General features: G+C 39.1%; 1 pseudogene; it reads right to left on the reverse strand.

Annotated features, from left to right (window-relative positions):
* Positions 1 to 12,304: 12,304 nt before the first annotated feature.
* LOC115866898 (H/ACA ribonucleoprotein complex subunit 3 pseudogene) lies at positions 12,305 to 12,499 on the reverse strand (annotated as a pseudogene).
* Between the last annotated feature and the right edge of the window lie 8,620 nt (positions 12,500 to 21,119).

Below are 21,119 nucleotides of genomic sequence, written 5' to 3' on the forward strand. Positions count from 1 at the left end.
TTACTATAGACTCCTCTGCAAATTTCAGCTACATGTATTGAAAGCTTTTATGTGCCAGGCACAATTAAATGATTACATTCAAGAACATATAAGATATATTATATAAGATGTAGTTATATAAGATGTATATTATATAGTATATAACAAGTAGGTATGTAGCACATAATACACTCATAGAGATTTATACGTTAGGACGCACTTTCACATCCACTCTTCCCGGTGGAGGCTGCCATGCTTGCTTTATCCCCTGTGACCCTGCCACCCTGGGCAGCCCTGGTTAGATCCAGAGCCCTGGAGCCCAGCAAATCCTCTGGCAGAGGGAAAAACACCCCCAGATGTGCACCACCCTGGATGGTACCTCACCAACTGATGAAGATCCCAAGAGATATATTGTGAGAGGAGTTATTGGTGAAGCAGGAAAGAGAACAGCTAGAAAAGTAAAGGGCAAAGGTGGAGTCAAAGGCAAGTGCAACTGACAGAGTTGTCATCTTATCCAAGAAAATGCCCCAGTCCTCGCTGAGGTCAGGCTCTTCAATCCTGGACAGCTTCCCGGCCTCTTCACCTTCCCATGGACCCTTAGAGTTGACTCCACGACCTGAGGTCCAGAACACACTCCTGTTTCTCCCCTCCTGAGACAGCCAACACACTGATTTCATGAAGTGAAATGTTATTAAACTCTCTCTGGATTAATCAGAAAAATCCAATCTCTTATCATTGAGAAAGAGACAGCAAAAAATAATCAATATCAAATGCTTCAATACTGGGAAGAAAAGGTTTTATTGTCCTGAACAGAATTCTGTTTTCAACTACGGAAGGAAAGAAAAACCTTCATACTTGGAAAGAGAAGGTGCTTTCTGCTTCCTCTCTCCTCCCCAACCTCGTTAAATCAAAATATTCGCAGCCAACAGAGCAACACGGCGTTGGCCATAAATGATCCAAGTACATGAGGTCTGTGTGTTTAACAGATTGTTCAGGTCCATTTAGGTCACTTTAGATTTTCATTTAAAACATATCACATTTTATTTACTATTTATATGTATACTACAGTGCTGCTAAAATTACTAAGTCTAGAGGGTGCTTGTAGCATGCTGGGGCCAGTCACAAGGTTCCAGCAGACCTGGAACGTGGGGCTTGATATCCAGTGGTTTACAGGGTGAATGTTTCTTTCCCAACACAACCCACTCTCTGGAATTGTGTTAGGATGAGAGCATCAGCTCCTATTTTGTGAATCCATGTTTCATTTTAAAGTCACCCTCAATGCTCTGCTGCCACTGCAGGGAAATATATTAAAAATATATAAACAAACAAATATAAAAAGAATAGACTCCTTCTTGTGGCTAAAAGTTCTATGACCCTTGTGTATGTTTTTCTTCTGTTCCGGCTAGTTGCACGTGTATTGGGACTGTGTGAATAACAAATTGGGAAGCAATGGTTCTTGCTTTAAAGGAAGAAAAAACATCTCTCCTGACTAATCTATAAATGTTGTTGCCACTTAGTTTTCTGTCTGATCCCACAACAGCAGGCAGAGTATCTCTTTTCCTCACCCCCCATGCTCACACCTGCGTGTAGTAAGCTCCTAAGTGCCATTAGCAGAAAACACAATCTCTGTTTAAAAGATGATAACTCAGTTATTCCAAGATAGGAGGCTCTCCATTACCCTCAACACCTGCATAAATGCCAGGGTTTTTTAAAACAAGTGGGCTGGTATTTATTTCCAAATACCAATAGTATTACTACTGCAGCTAGATAAATATCACATGACATGAGGGATAACAAACATTCTGCCGTGACCTCCGATAGATATGAGTTTACAGAGATTAAGGTAGACAACACTGAGAAACTCGGGCAAGCAACGAACTTAAGATGACTTCCTCCCAACAGTGTGAAAAACAGTGGGAAATTTAAAAAAAAAAAAAAAAGCAAATGTCAAAAGTTTTGCAAAAATGACTTGTAGAGAATACTAGTACAACTATCAGTGTTAAATTAGACATCTCTGGAAGTGGATTTTGACTCAGACAATGAGATGTGTATTTTGACACTGTACCGCTGAGATCAGTCTTTAAAAGGATGTGAAATTGGCAGGAGCACTTAAGATTAACAGTAAAGATTGGTAAGATTTCAGGGACATTGCTGCCTAAAAGGACCTCCCTTGTTGATAAGTAAAGTTCCTCCACTGCAGCTTTATTTCTGTGGGTTATAGTTTGTCTCTCATCAAAAGGCCTATGTCCCTGAGGAAAGCATTATCTACACTTTGGTGAAAATTATATTGTTATTTCCTCAGTTTAGCTTTCAACTGGAATATGGAAGAGAACAGGAGATCTTCCAGGAGCAGAACAGGAGCTATTCTTTAAGTAAAAATACATCTATTTTTATGTTGGAATCCCCAAAGTAACCATCAAAGTATAACTATGGAAGCCCATTTTCACCAAAATTTCCTTTTATACCAGATGTACATCCACAATTTCTGTTACCACATGCATAATATTTAATGGAATGTAAATGCATAATGAAGTGAAAAAAAGGTGAGAAGAATACTTTCACTGGAGCCTGAAGACTGTGAGTTTGGCATAAGGGGGAAAAATCCAATGTTGGGAGTCAGGGCCCCTGGGGTTCAGCTCCAGCTTTGCCTCAACTGACTGTGTGACTACAGTCAAGGTTTTTGACGTCTCTGGAACAGAATCCTCTCCTCTGTTTAAAAAAAAAAAGGAGGGGGGAGGCACTTATATGTCAAATCTGCCCTATCTCCCTCACAGGTTGCTGTGAGAATAGAAGTTAACACAAAGTCACAAACTTTGAAAAGTTAAAAATGCTATCCACATGAAAACGATTTTTATTAAAGTCTGAAAAGCATTACTTGGGGTCCCACACATATACACAGTGTTCCAGAGGACGATCCCCAGTTTTCACTTTCCTTCTCGCCCAAAGACAAGGTGTTATAACTGTATTTCTATGCATTTTCATCTCCTCTTATAAGAACACTGAGACAGACCAACATTTTCAGAACATTTAGAGATGATTCTCTTCTTGAATCTGTATTGACCAAGAAGTCTAAAATATTAATTTGACTCAAAATCTTGCAATGTTTTAATTTACACCAAAAACATACACAAAGTATGGCTTTCATTCTTTCAACACATGTTTTCTGAGTGCGTACCATATGCCAGGCTCGATGCTGGGCACTGGCCCCTCAGAGATGGTAGAGGAGGCGTTCACGATGTATTTGTTGCCAGTTGTTTGAACCAAAACGGGAATGAAATGGGGTAAGAGGTGTTGTGAGTTAGTAAACGTCTTCATTGCAGACAAAGAAGAAAGGTTGCATTATTTTCGAATATGATAGTAACTCAAACTGAGCTTACAAAACGAACTGTTAACAAAATTAAACAGATACTGCACATGATTAGGGACCCTGCTTTTACAGGTACAAAAATGCTTCCAATATATTCAAGAAACATTTTTTTTCTCAACCATTTTACTCCTCCCCCATTTTTTCCACACTATTAACTTTTACTGTCTTATAGGTGACTGAGTAAAGGAAATTTTCAACTGTTTCTAGCTAAGTAATCAAAATTCCTACCTGGGTGGAGACCAAATTCAAAAGTTTTGTTGGGTTTCTGCAGCTCTTCTCCATTCTGCTCTTCAATTGGGCTCACATCACATTTAGAACTTTCTTCTTAGGTGTCTTCATGATTCATTGTGAATCTCACTGGACTCATGAGAAGTGTACAGACATCCAGGGCTCCCATCGCAAGATCTCCTCACTGTCCAAAATATAAACATCAGCATTCTTGCTTTGAAAAATAGAAAAGTGAGGAATGTAATTGAAAATAACTTAATGCCTTCAGAAGTTTAAAAATTTTTAGCGGTTTTAATCATTATGTTAACAGAGATCTGTAACATATTCATTAATACAAAAGAAAAATCCTGTCCTATAACATCATTATCTTATTATTAATAAACTTTTGTTTGTTGGAACTGTTTTGTATAAAAGTGATTGAGACACAGCGGCCATTTGTGATTTTAACAGAAATTATTTTGCTGATCGAGGCTTCTGCCAGGATGTTACCCACACATAAACCACACATGTTTATCCACCAGAGGAAGTAGAATAGATACCGTGTGAGGATTTACCTTCTTTTACTGCCCAAAGAAAGAGAAAAAATGTCTACTGCCTTAGCAGTTTGAAAGCAAGTGAAACAAGCTTTTCACTTCCCAAAGCATTCTTCTTGTTTAGAACACTATGCAATTCAAATTCACTTGCCAGGATATAAAATCAGATCATTTAAGAGGTAGGGGGTGTAGGGAACAATTCAAGGAAAAAAGACTGAAGGAAGCCATGTGTCATTAATTCAGTTATAAATTATTAGCCAAAAGCAGCCTCTCAGCATTTGTATTTGATGAACAAAAATTGATTGCTTCAAGGGCATTTCAGTCTTTTTGATGTTCCCATCTTTTAGCCCACCACAAATCTGAATCCTTAACAGAATGATTATAGCATTATAGTAATCCTGAGAGCCAATACTAAAGGATTTGCAAGAGCAACGGAGATCAATAGTTTGAAAAAAGAATGTCTTTTTGAATTGACAGCGCTGTCTCGCCTGATCGTGAACCTGAACAAAATAAGTGGGGGCTAAGTACACAAACAATCGCACAGGCCGCACCGAAGGGCTGGAGGGGCGCAGACTCGCTGGCTTGAATAGGCCTGCGTGCTGAATATTTCTAAAGGATTAAATGCTAACTAATGGCAACCCAAAGATATTTTGCAAACAATCAGCTTCTCCCCAAAATAGTTAAGATAATACATTATGGGTCTTGGTTTGGTATTCAAAAGACTGGGTTCAGCGACAGGTTCAACATTTGCTTTTGCATAGCGTTTGAGATTATGGGAAATTGGATTAGAGGTAACGTTGTCTTAATGGTTATCTCCTTTGGGCCACTTTGAAATAGAGGATCCCCCGCAGCATTTCAGGATGGACTGGAGAGAACCATGCCCTTAACACATAATATATTAGAAAACCCAATGGGCCAGAATTGTTTAAAGACACAATTGCCCACGTCTACGGGATTTCCAAGTTGTAACATCATTTGATACCTCAAAAGACAGCGAAAGGCAGCTGACTGTTAAAGGCTCCTTGAACAATTCAGGGATTAGCATAAAATTATACATAAAGGAGAGTAAGTACAGCCGTGGCACTTGCCCACCACAGTAGGGGCATTGTTAGGAAACGCAAATGGACTCAGTGAAAGTGTGAAGGCATCTTAACATTGTCTGAGGACCTGCATGTTTTAACATTGATGTATATATTTTCCAGTTCTTTGTTTCCTCAACAAGAGGCCAGCTTAGTCTACTGGAGTGAGGCGTCAGGAGACTTCAGATGGTACACATCTGGAGAACATCCCATGGAAAATTGTGAATGGCTAAGTAATCTCTTTCAGTACCAAGACAAGCAGTGGTAATTTATGGTTTAACAGACTACAAAACCTGCCATTAATTCTAACATAACAAACTTTAAACCAAATGATTTGGAAGAGTGAAATATACAACAGCAATTAACAGAAGGAAAGCAACTCTTCCGGATGACACGAGTTTCACAGTCTTTCAAAGACAAAAAACCTTTTCTCTGACAGAGCTTATGTTTTCGGCCACTACATGGAATAGCTTTGCTGGCATTACACTGCTAGGATGGCGTTGATCCCCACATTTCTGGCATCTAAAAGAGTGGCTCAAATTAAAAGCATGTTAAAGTCACAATCCCTGAGAGTTGTGCTGGAGCAGATTAAACATTTTATTTGGAGGCTATGCATGATAACATGTGATCCTTAAAGTGAACCTTTTTCTCAAGCTGTTTAAAATGTTTTGTAGCTGTTCTTGTCTAAACGAATCAAAAGAAGGATAAGCAGGAACTGGCATAAATAATAAAAGGGGGCAGCCTTAAAAGGGGCCTTAAAAGGGGGCAGCAAAATTGATAGCTCTACAAATGGCAGCCACCTGTACCAGGAAAACTCAAAGAAAGAGAATAAGTATTTGAAGAGAAAGAATAATTGGAGATGTGACAGCAAAGAATAGAAATCACTCCCCAGGAGGTGTTTAAAAAGTTCTTCTCTCTCCTACTTAATCACTGTTCCCTTAAGCTCATAAATTAAAATGCAGTGTGTATGTTATATGCATTATAAGTATGAATACTCATGTAATCTAAAGCATCTTAACTTTGCCCAGCTTGTTTTCATACTGCCAGAGTCAATTCCATTAATGATATAAGAACAACAGAATCTTACAGTGAACTGTTCTCCATCACATTCTCTATACTTTTATTAAATTATCATACTGATGATCTGTTACTTAAGGCCTGAACAAAATTTTGATTTCCCCAACTAATAAAGATCTACCATTCTTTCCTTTAGCAAAAGTACAACAGATATTTCACTAAATTTGAAAGAAACTTGTAAAAGAGTAAAGCACTTGCTGGTAATTTATTCCCAAGAGTGAAAATGGCACGACGTGATGTAGCCAGTTCAGTTATAGCATTGATACATTAAAATAAATGTTTTAAAGGAGGCTGTTGTGGAAAAAGAGATGTGCAGTTTCCTAACTGTTGAAAAGATACCATTTAATTCTATCTCTTCAGCAAATTAATAATTCAATTCAACCAACATGATTGGCATGAACTGGCCCTGTCAGAGAGATCCCAAGTTGAATAAGACACTTCACTTCAAGGGTTTTGTAATCTAGTCGGGGTAATCTATGTGCCATTCGTACTATTTTTTCATTTGTGCCAATGTCACCTAAAATCTGGCATTGATAAAAAAAAAAATCCCTATATTTCCAAAGGGACTTGGGCATCGTTTATAAATGAAAGAACTGTATGTAAGTGATAAGAAAGCAGGGCGAGCCAAACCACGCCAGGCAACACCAACTTTCCCCAAATAGTTCCCTTAGGACAATACATCCAAAGTATGTTCCATGGAACACTTGTCTCAAAAGGTGCTGTCTACAGAAGAAGGATTCCACGGTCAAATACTTTAGGAATGACTACGACCATACACCAATTGGAGAATCACGATGGGTAGCATTGTACAAAATCTTTTCATAAACCTTTAATAAGAAATGAACTGTGTTTAATTTTCAGTATTTCACAGCATATGTGTACATGGAACCCCTGAATTCATTACTCTCGTTAACATAACTGAAAACAAGGAATACACTTTGGGAGGCTCTGTTAAGGGCCACCCTCCGGCACCAAGTCCTTGGCTGGACCACAGTGAGGATGTTTCTGCTCTGAGACTCAACTTCCACTGGTACCGGAAACATTACACAGTTTCTTTCTTAAACACGAGTTAGCACCAACTATTACAAATATTCTTTAGGCACCTTTAAAATTAAAACTGGGTTAGAAATAAATGGATTTAATTAGTAATCATGTCAAACTTTCAGCACAATTATAAAATAAGACTGTTCCAAATTTACATAACTAAACCAGAAATGTTCTGTGTTCCAAGAGCTTAAAAAAAATGAACTGTTTGAAAAACACATGGATACCAAGTTCCACTGCACAAAAAACAAATAGCAATAGAATGACAGAGGTCATAGGTGAGTGATGGGGGCCCGTGGGTGGATGGCAATGGACTTATGAACTTCATTTCAAATCATCACTGATCAGAACCAAGAGTCTTTAAGGTTGCTACTCAGGTACCTTAAGTAAAAACAGAGAATTATATAGGCAGAGAATTCTTCATGAAATTGAACGGTAAGAATGCAGCTGGGTCTGCCAAGCCCCCAGGAATCCTATAGGTCAGCTCCCTTTAAATCTCTCTGAATCATATCTTGGCTTCTCTCATCTGCTCCATTCTTTTCTCTGGCTGCAGACAGGCTTTCTGTACTTCTCTGCACCAGTGGCCCAACATAACAGCCCTACAGCTCCCAGATTTACATATGACAGTACCAGCCACATGCAGCAACTAGAGGTCTCAGTCCCAAAGTCAAATTATTGGGAGAAAGAATGTGCTTGGTTCATTTCAGGACAGGTATCCTGACAGCCGTGACTAAAGAGACAGGTAACAGCATATAAATATGGGACTGCCGAGCGCCCACCTTGTGGAGCTGAGAGGCAGTTCCCAGGGAGCCACAGATAGCACAGGGGTTAAGAGGACTCTTCAAAAGTATCCACTGCTGATACTCTGACTATGGTTTAGCACTTTGTGTCCTGAGAAAACAGACAGGCTTTACAGTCCCACAGATATAGGAAGGTTGGAAAATGCCAAAACTAGCACTAATAATGGAAAGGCCCAAGGAGCAAATTAATAGAGCAGAACTGCAGTGGTTTATAGAGTATCAGAATCTCACTTCAGAGGAGGCGATGTAATGAGAGTCCTTTTCCCCTCTTGTCTGACTGCAAGAACTAATTTTTTAATGAGGAAAACACCTTGAAGACGATCTTTTAGATATGGTCCCACTTAATAATTGCTAACATTTTCTGAGACACTGTTCTACGTTTTTTAAGTGAAATAATTCAATTAATAGTCCGGACAACCCTACAATTAGGTACTAGTTTCATCCCCACTTTACAAACTATGAAACTGAGGCTCAGAAAGGTTAAGTAAATTTTCAAAGGTCACAGTGCTAGTAAACGGCAGAGCCAGCTTTTCAACCAAAGGCGTCACGGTGGACCCTCAGAGTAATCAGTCTGTCTGATCCAGAGTCCTAGAGAGAGGGAAACTGGTGTGTCCGGACCCAAGTGACCCAGCACCACCTCAACGGAAGTCTAGATATGACCCACATTTCTCATGAGATAAAATAAATATATTCCAATTAAAAAATGCAATTTAAATCAGTGTGCTAACAAAGGCTAGGGATCACACAAAATTTACTAGCAACCAAGACTAAAAATTATTGCCTCAGAAGGCAGTCAGGCACACATCCTGTATACCATATGTAGAGAGACACTCAATCCACAGGTCCCTGGAATTAAATTATTTCCTTAGTTCATAAGAATTGAGGAAGAAATTAAAAGAGTTTGTGTTGGGGTAAAAAAAGCTTTCTAACCAGGTTTGTTCACTGGAGTTAAAGGACAGTTAATTTTTAAATATGTGCACTTAAGAACAGCGTTTGATCTGCCAACAAGTAAACCAAGAATTTTCAATAAAATGGAAAAAGTTTTAAAGTCTGGAAGTGATATAAAATTGTCATGAAAAATAAAATGTTTCAGTTGTGTGATAGCAGCTTGGTGCCAAGTCTGATAGACACTGTAGGAGCCAGAGATTTTCCAAACCAGGGGCATATGGTTGAGAATTGTTCTGTACAGCAGTCAGGTCTGGTACGGTACCCGCCTTTTAGGAATCAGCAGTTAGGAGGTACTCGATTGTCAGTTTTCTTCTAGCTCCAGTTGGAAAAGAGAGAGGGGTACGAGGAAAGTTCTCCCTGTTTTTCATAGTCATGGTTGCAACCTCTGGACACACTGCCAGGTGACCTGGATGTGCTCGCCTACGGTTGGCCTTCCATTGTTCTCAAACAGTGCCGATGCTGCCAGTCAATACAATAATTTTCAAAGAGGTGAGTTTGCTCTTAACTCGACAGTCCTGTTGATGGAACCATGAAGGCAACGAAAGTTTCAACAGCTGGGGTGGGGAAGAAAAAGTTGCAAGATTAAGAGAAACTAAAGTCGGAAACAAATTCAAGGCGAGTTCTGTAGGACTGAACAGGAGCATATCAGGTAAGAGCAGAAACCTGAATAGGATTATCACAGGCTTCCTAAGGAAAGAGCCTGACTGGAATATGAGAATGCAGAATGCACCGTGGGAAGGCTTAAATGTAATTTTCCTCTCTGGTCCTCAGCAAATGAGCCTCAGCTTCAACCCCAGAGACCACAGCTAAGTACCCTGAAAAGCTCCACTTCAAGACGAGAAGGAATATTAATGAGAGAAAGTCAGAGTTCATTGAGTATAAACTATTCACATCCTTATTAGAAATGAAATGTCCTGGTTAATAAAATTAAATCCAGTTACCATATAGACAATATACATATGGGTCACCAGTTTCCAAAGATAGGAACGCAAAACGTTACGCTCACTGCGTTACATGGAATAAACTTATCTGTTCCTCAGGCCCTGGAGGATCTCATTCTGCTTCAGGCACAACATCATTTACCACCATTTATCATTCAGCTAAAGATGTGTGAAATTGCTAGTTAACACAATTCCCTTCGACAGTCTGTCAGATTAAAAACCAGCTCTCCCTGTTTGTGATATGTGTCCTCTCTCTAAATTAATATATTATAACTGGAGTCAAAACCACATCTAAAATTGACATTGCCATATGATTAGGCAAAGGTCCATTACGTGTTCCGGAGCTCCGGGTTTCAGCCTTGCACAGACAACGTGCACAGTAACTAGGTCCACATTCCCTCCCTCTCCCACCCCTCTCTCCCCCTTCCTCTTCTCCAGGAACCCTTTGAGGACCTTCCCATTTTACCCCTTTTTCACTTGGCCTGCTTTCCTTATTCTGCCTTTCTTATGTCCCTCTGGATTGCGGTGTATCTTCTCCAGATTTGAATGTAAAAATCAGTTCAGAGAGAGTTGTTTGATAGAATTTGATAGCACTACTACTGGAAAGACCTGGGGGTGGGGAATGATTTAATGCTCTGCAGAAAAAAATCATCCTTCTCTACCAGCAGAAAGCACAACCCATTAGCATTCCAAACAGACTGTTCAAAGCTTTCAAACGAGGCTGAGCTGATCTTGCGCTCTCCCCAGGCACACACATCCCAGGGGTGCCTCCGACCTGGAGCCTCCACACGCGGCTGGCACAGCATCTGGGATTTTATCACCACTGCAGAGAGTGAGTCTGGACGGACCCACTGCTGGTTACTCCAAATTTTTTTCGTGACTGAATGGCTTGATATGCATTAACTCGCATGGTATTCTTTGTAGTTGATTTTTGCAGATATTTGCTCTTTCGACACATTTGTATTACAAAGAGGAACATATGGCCCCCAAAAAACGATTTCTATATGTATAGGTTCCAGAGTTTTCAGATCTTTTTGTTTCTAATTTAGCTTTAAGAAAAACCTTTTTTTTTTTTTTTTACACTTTAAAAGTGGTTTTTCTGCAAGGAACCCATATAGTCATACTTAAAATTCCTTAAGGTCAATGAAGTTTGAGTGTGTACATTTTACTTCGGAGATAGAAAAATAATGTTCTTCAGGAGACTCCAACAAACAAGAAATACAAAGAATGGATTCCCATGGAACAAAGATGTACTGGGTTACCAGACCCATCTTGCCACTTCTCTGGCATTTCTCCTAGCCCCGCCCACCCAAACTCACACAGATCACCTCCACCATCACCACTAGGATTGTGACCACTGGGACTCAGAGACCATACTCCTTTGACCGTTGGAATGCACAGAGTAGCATGGGTGATGTGGAACTAATGGCAATAAAAAGTAATCCTGCCAAATCAAAAACAGAAAAGTGGGTGGACCTGTTGTGTTATGTCTCAGTCGAGGTATCCTGGCCCAGCTGGGGAAGAAAACTGTAAAGATGATACCTATCTATTTACATTGTTTCAAGTGCTGAAAGGAGTACCCGATGACCTAAGGACAGAGATTTTCAGCTATGAAAATTATAGTTGCTTATAGCTACTTAGAGCAAAAACAGTTGAAGCAAACTTCACCCCATGATTTACTTCTATAATACAAAAACAGTTATAATAAATGTTATATTTCATAGGAAAATATCAAAACAAAATGGTTAAGTGCATGACTTCAAGGTCATTCTGCCCTGCTTTCAAGGCTGATTCTGTCACTCATTAGCTCATGACCTTGGTCTAGTAACTTATCCTCTCTAAGCTTCAGTCCTTGCATTTAGTTAATATTGAACAGATGTTAGCTACTCTTACTATTTAGAGTCATTTCTATGTTAGTAAAGAAGCATTCATACTGTTTTAGTCAGGGTAAGCAATGTTAGTTTGTATAACAAACAACTCCAAAATTTCAGTGAGCTTAGTTCAACAAGAGTGTTTTCTGTTCACGTTACAGGATGAGGTGTAAGGGTAGTACTTTTATTCTTTCAAATCATTTTAATAACCTGACAGTGATTCAAAGTATGAAAAGAAGATTTAAACTTCTTCCCTTTAAAAAGGATACTACTATGATTGCCTCACAACAAGCATGATCAAAGGCAATAATGAGACCGGATTCCAAAGAGCAAGGGTCGTAGGAAAGCTTCAGGGCTCACAGATTGAAGAGCTTGGTTTCAGAAAGTCTCTTAAGGGCTAGCAGGCAGCAGAAGAGACATGAAATTTTAAGACATCCTCAGAGAATGGGTCACGGTTGCTGGGTCATGAGCACCTTGAAGCGTTTATTGATGGTGATTTGGTGTCAAGAATATTTGTCATCTGGGGAGAAGTGAACGGGATGGGTGGAGCAGGTCTGTTGTCCCATAGGGTCAAGTTTCTTCACCGTATAGACCCGGTCCCCCTGCTCTTTGAGGTAATACTGGAAAAACATGACCACACCAAAGTCAGAGGTTCCAATTCCATCCACAGCTGCCTCTAACTGACTAATGTAAGGGTAGTTCTGCTCACCAGTGTGGGACCCAGACTCCTCCTGTCTAGTACCTTCTCCATATTCTATGGCCTTGGAATCCATCACTGGATCTTCTCCAACCAGCCTACAGAAAGGAAGCTCAAGAGAGTGCAGAAGTAGCCTGCATCACTCCCACCACTTTTTCTTGGCCAGCATTTAATCATTTGGCCCCACCTGGATGCAAAGAGACTGGAGGATATAATCTAGCAGCATGCCCAGAAGAGAGGAGAACAAGGTTCTGAAAAGATATCCTCATTCTTACTAGTCATCCTTGGCACGAAGGGCGTTCGTAGGCAGGCTACTTGAGATGTAAAGATGAAAAGAGAAAGCAATGTCTTTACAGTCTATCAAAACAATGGCATAGTTATGATGTGATATTTTACGAGCACTAAATGGCTTGGCCCATAGTAGGTGCTCAAAAATTTTTAGCTATTTCATTAATTGTGGTATATGAATTTACAAACCTTAGGCACATTGTACACCAAGTACCCTGTGTGGGACCGTACAACATCCTTTCCACAGACCTTTCAAAACCTATGTATATGTTTCGTACTGTCCCTTTACTTGACTAAGAGAAAAACAGAATATCCTTTGCAATAAAAGGATAAAACCAAAGCCCTAAAGAAACATTAAATTCCATATTTTGTAATAATCCTGCTCCTTATTTCTCCCAGTCCTCAGCTCAGTTTCTCTTAGTTATTTTTCTGAGAGTCCTCAGAGTGGAAAAGAGTAATAGTGCGAAGGTATTTTATGTGACCTGATAACACTGTTGTATTATCCATCAAGAACATGATCTTCCTCAGTTTCTCTGTCTCATAGCTCTCATTTTAAAATGATCTAGAATTCCACTTTCTTTTGCAGAAGGTCCTAGAAAACCAATTAAAGAGAGAGTATCATTTCCAAGAGTAATATACCAACCAACCTTCACAAACATAGACCTGTTAAATAGAAAGAAAATATTACGTGATTCAAATCTAAAGGTGACTTGTATCTGTCAGGCCATTGAAATACACCAGCATATTTATTTCTTCCATGATGGTACCCTATAAGAGTTAACTCAGAAATGTGCCAGGAATTATGTTTATTTTACAGATGCTATCGTTATCAATAGGGAAAAACATCCCTTCAAAAAAGCACTAGTTGGTTTTTGTAAAAATTTTACCTTTTGAGTCTAGGATAGTTTGTTTCAATCACTTTCCAGCAAGAAGACTAAGCTACCTATATAATGTTGACAAAATGGAATCACAAAATAAAACTGAATTATCTTCCTAATACCTGTGATAAGACAACTCCAACTAACATATTCTGAGTATTTACCAGATGGTGGTCTGGATACTTTGAGGTAGGTTCTATTACTAACCCCATTTTACAGATGGGAAAATGGAGACCTGGAGAAGTTAAGTGACTTGTCTAAGGTGATGGTGCTGGTTTGGGGCAAAGCTAGAATTTGAATAGAGAATCTTGTTCCAGAGTCCAAGTTCTTAACCACAACCAGTCATTAAAAACTAAGGGGTGACAAACTCTCTAAAACTGATACTCAATGCAATATGTTAAATCTTTCTTATGCCACTTCTGTGTAGAAAAACAACTACTTGGTATTCCAAGCCAATGGCTGATCCCTAGTCCTGGATATAGGTGGAAAAGTGATGCAACTAAGGAAACTGTTTACTAGTTTCCTCCTGTCCCCACTCTCTACCAAAAATACCTCTCCCTGAAAGTGACTGTGTGCTCCAAGCATCAGACTGACTCTGGACAGTATGGAAATTTGATGAGGGCAAAGAGAAACCAAGAACTCCATGGTGTTATCTCCCAAAGGGGTTTAGGTGGGCCAGGATGACAGAGTCACAGGCTCTTCAGTAGTTCATGTTCTTGTGCATCTTGAAGACCGAATTTCCTTGCTCAGATCCCTGGTCCCAATTCCAACTGAGGAAGGTGGCTTTGACGTGAAGTCGCACAGCCAACACCTAGGAGAAGGAGCCCCACACAGCCAGCCTCCTGGATAGGGCTGGGGTGTCTTCTGCGGAGGATGCTGTCCCTCTCCCCTCCCCATGAATAAGCAAAGCTCAAGCTTACAGCAAGCCACAGAGGGGATGTATTTTCTCCAATTTTTACAATATGGGGTAATGGATAACGGATGGATTGCAAAAGAAGATACTCAAATGTTCTTGGTCCTGTTTGCTTTTTGCAGTTGGTGTTTGCCTTGCAAAGCGTGAAAGCCTGTTGGGTGTTTTGTTTTGTTTTGTTTGGGGAGGGTTTTTTGGTACATTGAAGGGTATTAACGTTTTATGGAGAGGAGATGGATTGGTCTTTTTGAAGTGCTCGCTGTGCTATTATTGCTCAAAGAATGAAATCAGTTCCGCATTAAGCGGAGGCTCTCATGGTAGCCTGGGAGGCAGAGGCACATCATGTTTCCACTTTCAGAACTCAAGGCACACAACTCAGAGAAAGTTGTGGGATAGCTCAGATCTGCTTAGAACAACTTGCAAATTAGTAGCTATAACTGGATCAAAACTACCCAGCTGTTGTTTGTTGCTAAATGTGTGCCACACAGAGAAGCCCCTCGTATCCCCAGTGCAAAAAAGGCCTCAGTCAGACTGCAGGTTAGACAAGACTGAGGAGCCCTCTCAGAGAGTCTGCCACTTTTACACAAACTTTCCAAATTACTGTCTAATGAGAAAACTTGAGAACCCTTCAAAAATGCACTCAGCCATAATTCAAGAAGATACATGCACCCCAATGCTCATTGCAGCACTATTTACAATAGCCAGGACATGGAAGCAACCTAAATGCCCATCGACAGATGAATGGATAAAGAAGATGTGGTACATATATACAATGGAATATTACTCAGCCATAAAAAGTAATGAAATTGTGCCATTTGCAGGTACGTGGATGGACTTAGAGACCGTCATACAGAGTGAAGTAAGTCAGAAAGAGAAAAACAACTATCGTATGATATTGCTTATATGAGGAATCTAGAAAAATGATACAGATGAACTTATTTGCAAGGCAGAAATAGAGACACAGAGGTAGAGAACAAACATATGGATGCCAAGGGGGGTAAGGGAAGGTGGAATGAATTGGGAGATTGGGATTGACATATATACACTACTATGTATAAAACAGATAACTAATGAGAACCTACTGTATAGCACAGGGAATTCTCTTCAGTGCTCTGTGGTGACCTAAATGGGAAGGAAATCCAGAAAAGAGGAGATATATGTATACGTATAGCAGGTTCACTTTGCTGTACAGCAGAAACTAATACAACATTGTAAAGCAACTATACTCCAATAAAAATTAATTTAAAAAAAATGCACCCAGCCATTCAGAGTGAATGAAGGACACACTATCTTCCCTTGTTCTTCCTCATTGTCATGCTTGAAAGCTGAGCAGAGTTAAGTGCCACGATGAAACACAGCCCCTTCTTGTTCTCTCTCCTGCCTCTACTCTCTACCTCAAAACTCTCTGGCCACCCGTGTCCTCATCATGGCAGTTTCACAGCTAAGATTTGCTCCCAGTCTCACAGCAGTCTAGGATTTCCCAGGGCATTCAAGGGTCTGAGGCCCACTACTCTGCTATATGTCCACAGCTTTACCCTCAACCAAATTATTATATTTTATTTTTTACAAAACGAAAGCTTTGTAAAGTCTGACTTGTGACCCAAGTGACCTAGAGTAAATCATAGAGAAATCTCAGAGCCTCAGGTTCCTCATCTGTTAAATGAGGATAATAACGTTTGGGGGAAGAGCAAACATGAAAATCCCATGATGAGGTCCCAGCTTGTGGCAGGCCCTCTGCCCTTTGTCTATTGCCCTCGTGATTAATTTCATGCCCTGAACACCATGGAGTTCTTCATGCATGCTGGGAATGTTATCCAACCAGAAATATTTAGAGCCATTAAGGCCACCCCCAAATTCGCACATATTTATATGAACTTAAATGTTCAATAGCTCATTTACATTTCTTAAATCTTATAATTTTATCTATAGAATAAATAACATTGAGATGGAAAATGGGTTAAAGACATTGTTACCCCAAACTTCACCCCCTCAAAGCGTTTTATTCATCAATAACATCTTGACCAAAGAGCAAAATTTCCTTAAAACACTAAAAAGAGAAGAGGAGGAAACAATAAGTGATCCACTGCCATTTCCCTACCTTTTCTTCAGGATGGTTCCCTGTTCATCACTGGTAGGAGGCTACCTCTGGGACCCAAAACCAAATCATCATATCAGTAGGGTAAGAAAACAGTAAATTTCTGTTTCTACTCTAGGCATCGGAACAGCATATTTTATAGTGGGCTACAGATGCTAAGTTATTTGAATCTTCGTTCAGATGTTCCTAATTTACATTGTCTGTGGCAAATAAAAAGATAAGTACAATCCATATTGCAAATGTATCATACCATGATAAATCTGTAGCCTTCTTTCTTGGGTCTTCTCCACCTCATGGAATTTATATTGAGGTCATAATAATGTCAGACCCACACTATGAATATCTTCCTGCTAATTAAGCCTAGTTTTTAAAACAGTGCCCATGTATAAAGACAGTATTATGGTATTCTTGATTATACCCTAAATAATTCTGTAAGCATAAAACATGCTGAATAATATTGGAATTCCACTAAATAACTGCAATAAACATAAAACTATCACATACATTCCAACAGTTTTTTTTTCTTTTTATGAAGAATGCTTTTGATGAGATGCAACATCCTTTGGAAAAGAATCCCTGAATAAAAAAAAAAATCCATAAATATTAATTCTGATTTCCGTTTAATCCTAGAAACAAAAATTACAGAATTTAGCTCAAAGAACAATATCAAAACAATAATGATTATAATAATCATAGTACTAATCATAACAAATAATATTTGAGTTCTGAGCTAGTTATGTCCTAGGTATGATGTTTCTATGCTTTGAAGACATTACTCTTTTAATCCTTCCATCAATCCTATAAAGTAGGGACTCTTCTTATTCCCATTTTATGGTCAAAGATACTGAGACTTAGAGAGATCAAGTTCTTTGCTCAAGGTCATATTGCTGGTATAATAGAATGCAGATTAGCAAGATTTTGGCTTTGAGGTCACATTTTAAATGCTTGGTCTTATGAGTTCTTAAAATGCTTGGTTTTATTTGTTTTCTGCCAGAAATGGCGGAAAATTTCTCCAGTTAGGCTTAACCTATCTCATCAACTCTTTTTTTTTTTTTTTCTTTAAAAGGACCTAGTAGACAAATTTACATTGGTGGGTCTTGTAGGCAAAGTTTCAGTAGCTATAGTAACCATGTAATGTAAATGTCCAAGAATCAGGCTCTGATTCCAGGTCAGATGTGTTAGTCCCCAGGACACAGTTGGACACCTACAACCTCTGAGGCTGGTTTTCCTCCTATTACTCCCAGCCAGCCAGCCCCACCTTACCTCACATCCTGCCACGGTGTTCAGAGCTTGTCCACTGGGAGAGTTTCTCAGAACAGGGGCGGCAACAACAGGCTCCCCATTTTAAACATGTTCTTACAAAACCAAGGCAGCTGATGGGGCAGTGTGGCATTCCAAACTGTTCTTCTGACATTTTAAAACATTGATTCAGAATCCAAAGCTTAATTTACATTCAGTTTGGCCATGTTTATGGTTCTGAAGAGTGTGTCCAGCTCTGCAGCTGTGTGACAGAGTCTGGCTGGGGGGTGAGGATTGTTACTCCCATACCTGTGATGGTCACCTGCACCTGTGACATGCACATGAATCTGGGACAGTCCCATGGGTTGATGGGAAAGTGGAGAGCTGGGTTCAGAGTACTTGAAATTGTTCAGTTTCATTCAAACGAACAATCTCAAATTTAGTGAACAAAATTAATAATTAAGATACACCCCATGTGCTAGAGACACTAAAATGCGATTTACTCACTTTGACATACAAAAAACGACAAATCAGATTTCCCTGTAATTTAAATTTTAAAAGCTAATGCTATTTAAAAAAAAAAAAAACCTAAAAGGTTGATAGCTTCATTAAACTACATTTCTCCCCACACCATCATCTCAAATCTTAATGTAATTAAGCAATCTGGTAACTTCTATGTAAAGCAATTTGAATTGTGTGAATAGCCTCTGTGTCACCCCACACCCCAGGCCATCACCACACACACACAAATCTCACACTTAACAAAAAGGAAATGACTCCTTGGAGAAAAATGGAAACATTAGCAGAGATCTGTACAAACGATTTTTTCTGATCAATTATAATTTATTAAATAGGATTTGGTCTGAAATAGATATTGCGAGGTTTGGGGTGCACTGATTTTTTTAATATTTAAAAGGTTTATATTCTTCATACCCTTCACAGAATCTTCTTTCCAGGGGATAAATGAAAAGGAAAATGCAGTTCGATTCATTTCTTTCAATATAGCACACCAGGACTTACTCATTTAGACCCCAGACAATGTCCTCTCTAGTCTCCTCATCCCCGGAGCCTGGATGGAGGGAGACTCTCTCAATGTATGCTCAGCCACCAGCTACCACAAGTCACTTAAGTAAACACAGAGGCACCTTGGTGAAAGCAATTGCATGGTCTGAATACCATCAACTGACACTTCTATTCAGTGACCCTCTCAGGTCTCAGAAATGGTCTTTTCAAATTCCAGGTCTTGAGGTATCGATTTCAATCAGCAGCTTTTCCTAAGAGCATCATTTCAAAAATAGCCCTGTCACAATTTCTACCATCTCATCTTAGTTTCATTTGGGCTTTGTATTCCTATTTGAAACCATTCAGCGAAATGACACCAGAGGCATTGATTCAACTTCATGCATAGGCAATAGAATTTATTCTCCTGTATATGAGAAAACATTGATATTTCAGTTTGGGGGAAGGAGGTTTCAGGTTTATACAGTCTAGTTACTTGTTTTTTCTCTTTTTGAAGAAATAAAAACCTCAAATTAGACCAATCTTATCACAAAATTCTCATGCTTACTGCTAAACTGGTGACTTAAATCAGTCAGCATCAATTCTATCCTTTCAGGTTCTAACAGGGATAGAATAAAAAAAAAATTAAGATGTGTGGCAAAAAGGAACGAAATTGAGTTATTTGTAGTGTGGTGGATGGACCTAGAGTCTGTCATACAGAGTGAAGTAAGTCAGAAAGAGAAAAACAAATACCGTATGCTAACACATATATATGGAATCTAGAAAAATGGTACTGATGAGCCTAGTGGCGGGGCAGGAATAAAGACGCAGACGTAGAGAACAGACTTGAGGGCACAGTGGGGGAAAGGGAGGCTGGGACAAAGTGAGAGAGTAGCACTGACATATATACACTACCAAATGTAAAATAGGTAGCTAGTGGGAAGCAGCCGCATAGCACAGGGAAGGGAAATCAGCTTGATGCTTTGTGACCACCTAGAGGGGTGGGATAGGGAGGGTGGGAGGGAGACGCAAGAGGGAGGGGATATGGGGATATATGTATACATATAGCTGATTCACTTTGTTATACAGCAGAAACGAACACAACATTGTAAAGCAATTATACTCTAATAAAGATGTAAAAAAAAATGTGTGGCAAGTGTGCACACATGTTGTTAAAGTAGAAAACATGAAATGATGAACTATAATTCCAATGTAAATTTTTTACTAATTGGCTCCTGCCATCTATATGATATTCCGTTTTTCTCAAGCTGTAATTATGAGCTGTCTAACGAGTATTTATTTGATGACAGTGATCAAAAGAAGGCTGACACCCATCCGTTCATTTTGCAGTGAGAATGTGGAGGTTCAGAGTCACCCATAATCTTATCGGTTAAAAATTCTTGGATTGCCCTGATAACTCTCCCATGACAAATAAATTCAGATTGTTTTTCTATAGCAGGGGCAAAACAAAAGGAGAGAAACCTACTTACTTTTTATGCTCTAAACACTGTAATATATACTTCACACATGTTCTTTTGTTTAATCTTTACATAGAGCCTTTAAGGAAGTAATATCACATTTTACAAATGGTGAAACAGACTGATATTAAGTAACCGGTCCACATCATTAGTAAGAGGCAGAACTGGGATTTGAATCCAGGACTTCAGAACACAAATACAGGCATAGTTTTAGCATCTACGATGTATCAGGTGTTATGTGAGATGAGGGGCATTTACAGTTGAACAATATATGGTTCCTGTCCTCAAAGAGCCCATATTCAAATAGAGGCAAATACAAGAAAATGACTACAACTGAAAAAATAGAGGAAAAGGTCTAAGGTTAAACATTAGCATACTGAAAACAGAAGTATATTAAAAGAATGATTCTCTGAAGCAGGTTTTGGCCAGGAATGCAAAGATGTTTCAACATTTGGAAAGAATATTTCAAATTAGGAAATTAGAAAGAAATGTACTATTATCTTGAGTGTCAAAAAGGCACTTGATAAAATTAAATATCTGTTATTGATGTTTAAAAATGTATTAATATAGAAATAAAAAGAAAGAATTGCAAATATTAGAAAAGAAATGTTATTGTTTATACAGAAAATCCAAAGGGATCAACTAAATACTATTAGACATAAAAGTAA

Source organism: Globicephala melas, chromosome 14 (genome assembly GCF_963455315.2).
Source record: "Globicephala melas chromosome 14, mGloMel1.2, whole genome shotgun sequence".
NCBI classification, from domain to species: Eukaryota; Metazoa; Chordata; class Mammalia; order Artiodactyla; family Delphinidae; genus Globicephala; species Globicephala melas.